The sequence below is a fragment of the Scleropages formosus genome, chromosome 22 (assembly GCF_900964775.1).
Source record: "Scleropages formosus chromosome 22, fSclFor1.1, whole genome shotgun sequence".
In the NCBI taxonomy this organism is placed as follows: domain Eukaryota; kingdom Metazoa; phylum Chordata; class Actinopteri; order Osteoglossiformes; family Osteoglossidae; genus Scleropages; species Scleropages formosus.
The window spans coordinates 8,962,423-8,968,447 of record NC_041827.1 but is presented as its reverse complement, the minus strand read 5'-3'; positions in this window follow the sequence as shown (position 1 = coordinate 8,968,447).

Sequence of the window (6,025 nt, the reverse complement as noted above, 5' to 3'; positions counted from 1 at the left end):
AGTATTGATTAAGTATTATCACATGTTGTTCCTTTCAGTACAACACCTAATGGGACACAAAGTCAAACAGATCTGACTGTGTTTGAGGGAGGAAAAAAAAAAAGGCATGCAAAGATAGGGCAGCAAAAGGGCATGGGTACAGGGGGTATTCTGTGCAGCAGCTGTTTGTGCTGAAAAACCTTTAGGGTCTCATGACCTCTGCTGTCTTTGAAATGTGATGCTGGAGTGAGAGGAAAGGTTAGATTTGCAGAACAACCTAGAGCAGCTTGAGTAGAATCATATAAACAAAGATTAAGAGTCTGCTCAACTGCTTCGGGCCCCGGTCACAAACAAGTCCGTTCCTGTACCACGTAATGGTGGAATATTTGTTGTTTGTCAGGGCCGTACGAGGCTCAGCTCACAAAAGTCAGAATGAAAAAGCAGTGAGTTGTTGTCTTTCAATTTAGCTGACACAGACAAACAGGTATGAATATGACGGTTCTGATTTAATTGTATAATTTCACGAAGGACAAGTGACACATCGGCTTCAAGATTGTTTGTATTCCGAGGTGCCCTTCTGCACACCAGCGTTGTACTCGGTTATTATTTGCTTACCCGTGGTCTGCCTCTTCACTTGCACAAGTCCTGCCGTTCCCCTTTGACCTCTCTCGCTCACATGTGCTCACGGAACTGCTGCCGACTGGACTTTTTCTTTGTAGAGATCGGACTTGTGATTAAAAAACTCTGTAGTCTATTATTCGAAATCTAAAATTAATCTAATTAATTAGATTAATTAATCTAAAATTAAGTGTTAAAATCTATAATTACAAATGTTTTATGATCAGATTTCTGCTAATTTTGTTTAGAAAAAAACACATATGCATTGATTTATATATTTCTTTTAATAATTTAATCATTACAGTTTGTTTTAATGTACTTGAGTGCCATGCTACAACTTATTGTAAACAGTAGGCTAGTGCTTGTACAAACTATTTTTTCTCATTTGTTTCCACTAAATGGTCAGTGCAGGAGCAACTACTATTATACTCATAATGAAAGTATTCACCAGTGTGTACAGTGCAAGGTTTTCAACTGTCGCTTGAGAAATATAAATTTTTTAATGTTCACATATATTTTAAAATGGGGGAGCACATATTTTAGTGGTTAGAAAAGTCTCCATCTTAAAGAACACAGGTTCAGATTAAACCTCCCACTGTACTAATACTGAAAAAGGAAATAGCCCTATATTGCTCCAGTAAGAATAACCCAGCTGTGTAAATGGGTAATAAATTTTAAGTAGTTTAACACTAAGGTGATTTGAAGTAGATTCTTTTAAATTAACTTCAAGCAATAAAAATGCACTTACTGACAGATGTATAAATATATATTAGGAATAAACAGAGGGTATATACAGAACAATAAACTATTTTTCCTAGATTTTATTAACCAAGGCATATAGAACAGCAGTTTCACTCTCGTTTAATTATTCAGTTTCCCTGCTGTTCCAAGACATGTCATTAACAAGTTAATTTTAAGTTTGAGCAATAATTCATATTCTAAAGCTTGAAAAATTGTTTTCATACCTTGAAATGGTTATGATAGGTTTTCTGAATAAGAACTGTACTGTTGGTTTCAATGTTCTTTTGTGGGATTTATGTTAATTTTATAATATGTAGTTCTTAAAGTACTGAATATAATTTCACTGAAACTTTTGAGTTTCTCCAACTAAGTATTTACCATTGTATTTACTTCCATGCATTAATTTATTCATTAATTAGTTTACTCAATATCAATAACCACTTGTCCAATGCAGAGGCATGGCTGGTCTGGAGCCTGTCCCGAAAGCATAGAGTGTAAGGCAGAGTACACCCTGTACAGGACACCACAGCAGTCCATCGTGGCATTGGCTTCTATGTACATTGAAGTCAGGCTAAAGGTCAATTACAGCTGAAAAAGATGGAAAAACAGACCTCCACAGGTCACTTATACAACAGGTACAGGTGCAGAACTGGTGTCAGCTTTTAAAAAAAAATCATTCAGATGAATAAAATGTACTTACATTTATTCACTTAGCAGACACTTTTCTCCAAAGTGACTTCCAATGGATACTATGTAGTGTTATGAACCCACACACCTTATTCACTGCGGTGACTTACACTGCTGGATACACTACTTACAATGGGTCACTCATCCACACATCAGTGGAACACACTCTCTCTGTGTCACTCACACACTATGGAGGGGACCTGAACAGCATGTCTTTGGACTGTGGGAGGAAACAGGAGCACCCAGAGGAAACCCACACAGACTGAGCAGGGATCAAACCCACGTTCTTTTGCCCCACCCAGACGCTGCGAGACAGCAGCGCTACTCGCTGTGGCACCGTGCCGCACCGTTACTTTAAAAAATAAAATTGTGATTTATAGGAGCGCTTCAGAATGAATGAAGTTAAATGTATTATTTAAAAGTGAAGTGGAAACCTAAAGGGAACAACTGCATTGAGTCACGTAGAGTGTGGCGCCACGCAGGGAGCAGAATGGTCTTCTACGCAGCCGCTGCACTTTCATACAGGCATGACATGGAATGAAGAGAGCCTTGAGTCATGTGATTTGCAGGAAGGAGCCTCCCACTCCTCCGCGCCCTCGAGTGGCCCCTGCTACACTCCATTTCCAGGAAAGGGGCCTTCTGGGCAAGCTGCGAGGCCCGAGCAGGGAGAGCAGCTCATTCAGAAAAACAAAACATGGAAAGGAGAGAGGCAGAGGCAGAAAGGCGGGAGAACGAAAAAAAACTATTCTTACATAACAGCATTCAAACAAAAACTTTTGTCTCCTAATTCTGCTTGGCTTGCAGTGAAAATAAGATATACAGAAAAAGCAAATACAGGCATTATGTTCCATATCTTTTTATCCAAATGGTTTGTTTACAAAGGAGTATGTATACCAATGTCCTGCAGTATTTTTTTTTCCCCAAGTAACAACTCCCTAAACTTCTGACCACACTCAAGTAATAGCACTACCCTGTCAGCAGAGGTGGCGTGAAGAGCAGCAGTTCACATTTATTAGGTTAGCTAATGCTTTTCCCTAAGTGACTTGAATGTTAAGCTACTCATATATATCTGGGTAATTTTACTGGAGCAATTTAGGTTAAGTACCTTACAGCTAGAGGGGGGATTCAAACCTGCAACCTCTGGATCTAAACTACTCTAAAGGCAGAGACTCTAACTACTACACTACTAGCTGCGCTTCTCGGACTCTGCATAATAACTACAGCTCGGGTTCCCGTGAGTCACGTGCTCAAGTGCGGATTCAGCACGAGCGCGCGCACGTGTCACCTACCGAGAGGAGCGCGCGCTCGCTCACCTAACGCTGTGAGGTCTAGTATTTCCCTGGCCGCGCTGTAAAGCGTTTAAAGAGCGCACAGCACACTGACTGACGCTCGCGTTTGTTTCCCCGAAATACATCGCATACTAGTATATTGTACGTTTGTGGTCAAGGCTTATGATCTCGGCACAACTGCAACATTTAAATGAAATGAAAAACGCTAAAATCTACCTCAGCATACACCACCCCACCCTGGAGTTATGCGTTCCGTGAAATCACGTCGTCACCCCTTCGGGGCAAATTCCCTTTGTGAAGGGATCGAATTACCATCATTTCTTATGCAAAAAATAACATGATATCGGACGGAAAATGTCTCACCTAAAATAAATTATACAACCAAAATAAAAGGTATTTTTATGTATGACAAATGCCATGCCATGGCATGGACGGGGTATTTACGGCACGCTGTAAGCGTACTCATGTGTTAAAGCTGATGATGTGACTGCAGTGCACGTGGACGTGGATGCAGCTGCATGAAGCTAAGAAGAAAGTCCAGCCCCTCACTTTCACTCACTCACTCGTCCTCTGCGGGGTCGCGGGAAGCCGGAGCCTAGCCCGGCGGCGCAGGGCGCAGGGGACACACCCAGGGTGGGACGCCAGTCCATCGCAAGGCGCCCCAAGTGGGACTCGAACCCCAAACCCACTGGAGAGCAGGACAAGCGCCACAGCGCCCCCTCATCCCTTCACTTTCATCTGAACTTACTGAAGTAATAGTTTATTCAGAAGGATTGAAAGGACCCGGGTTTGAACCCCACCTCCTGCTACAGTTCCATAAAGCTACTTAGCTCTGAATTACGCCAGTAAAAATGACCCTACTGTACAAATTGCTAAATAGTACCTTAACAGCGTAAGTCGATTTGGAGAACAGCATCAGCTAATTAATAAATATAATTAATGTACTGGTTCAGTTGCAATATGACATGACGCTGTTCTTGCATGTTGTCTAAGCGCTGAGCATAATTACGTTTCTGTGAATAGGTAAATTAATTTATTCTAGTATGCAGTATTGGCCGATTTAAATGACACCGATTTAAATAATCGATTTAAATCAAATTATTTTTTTTTTAAATAGTTGATTTAAACCCTTTGATGTATTTTTCAATATATTTATTTCTCATCAAATTTTATAAGGTTTATTTGGTAACATATCTAAAAGCAATTGAACACATTGAAATGACAGCGCAAAGCACTTAAAATAATAAAAATGAATGAATTAAATGAATAATGACAGGTCTCTAGGATAATTAAACCGCAGTGTTTAATACACACATCAGCTTAAAACAATTTATAACACATCAAAAAATATCTCCAAAATTAAATGACACCATAACTTTTGGATAATGATGATATTATAGTGCTTCACTCACAGACACCTGCAGTTTTACTAGAAGTACTTGTGACTTATGGCTCACCCAGCTCCATGGCCTTGTTTAGGGCCTTGAAGAGAAACACAAGTTTTTCTGCAATTTCTGTGCTAAGTCTGTTCCTAAAGTCAGACTGGATGAGTATAAATGTGGTAAAGACACACTGTACACCTGCAGAGGATGCAGTGGCAGAAAGAAGCTGGCTGACAGCAGCCTGGAATTATGCATCAATGAAATCACTTTTAGCAATTAAAATTTAACAGTTAAAAGAAAATACATTTCTGGAGGAAAACAAATATTTTGGTAACACTGCCATTAAATGAATCATTTAGAATTGCGTAGAGCACTCAAGATTTTTAGAAAAAAAAAAAAAAAAAAAAAAAATCACCAAGCCTCGTATTAAGTGATTTTCTTAAATGCTCCCCATGTTTAGTTTGCTGCTATTGTGTTTCTCTGAACTGATAACCACTCCCACCCCCATTTTTCATTGTATGACACCCTATGGTGAGGCATGAAAGTAATTCTATATCTGATTTTTACTTGTGCATTCTAGCTTTCTTTAGAAAATGTTTTAATTATTACTATTGATTTAACTGGCACCCTTCGGCAAAGTAACTTAAGTGTTAAGCTACTTAAAATGATTCATTCATTCATTCACAGAGCCAGATCATTTTTTACTGGAGCAATTCAGGGAAGCTATATTGCTCAATGGATTCACAGGAGAGGGATTCAAACCCAGAGCCCTGTAGTGCACGGCAGAAACACTAATGTTACCTTGTTGCCCTCCTACTACTGTACCCACTGCCTCCTCATTTTCCGAAACACAGCTCGTACCAGACGTGTGTTCGTAAATCGATTTGTTCACAACATTAAAAGTTCAATACTACAGACATCCCTCAGTTTGTTTGCTTATTTGCTAAAAACCTTAATAAAGTTACAATACATGATAAGAAATGCAGCCGCTCTCACTTTAATTTCGTGATTTCTATTCTGATTCTAACGTCGTCCATTCATCTGTTGTCAGTAACTTTCTGTTCTGATGCGAGGGGGTAGCGGGAGCACAGGGTGTGAGGCAGGCAGGCAGGGGCCGATTTTGCGTTCGTTCACTCGAGGCACTTTCACTGTGCAAAAAGAGGGGTAAGCACCGCTGCCCCACAAGCCTTGTAGAAAAACTATACGTGAATAAAACGCAAGGAAAAATTATGATACGAAGGGGAATCATTTTCTCAGTATAAATTATAAATTCGTTACTCCAAGGTTGCTAACAGCATACCGTAGGCCGTTCCTTTTTTTTTTTGCAAA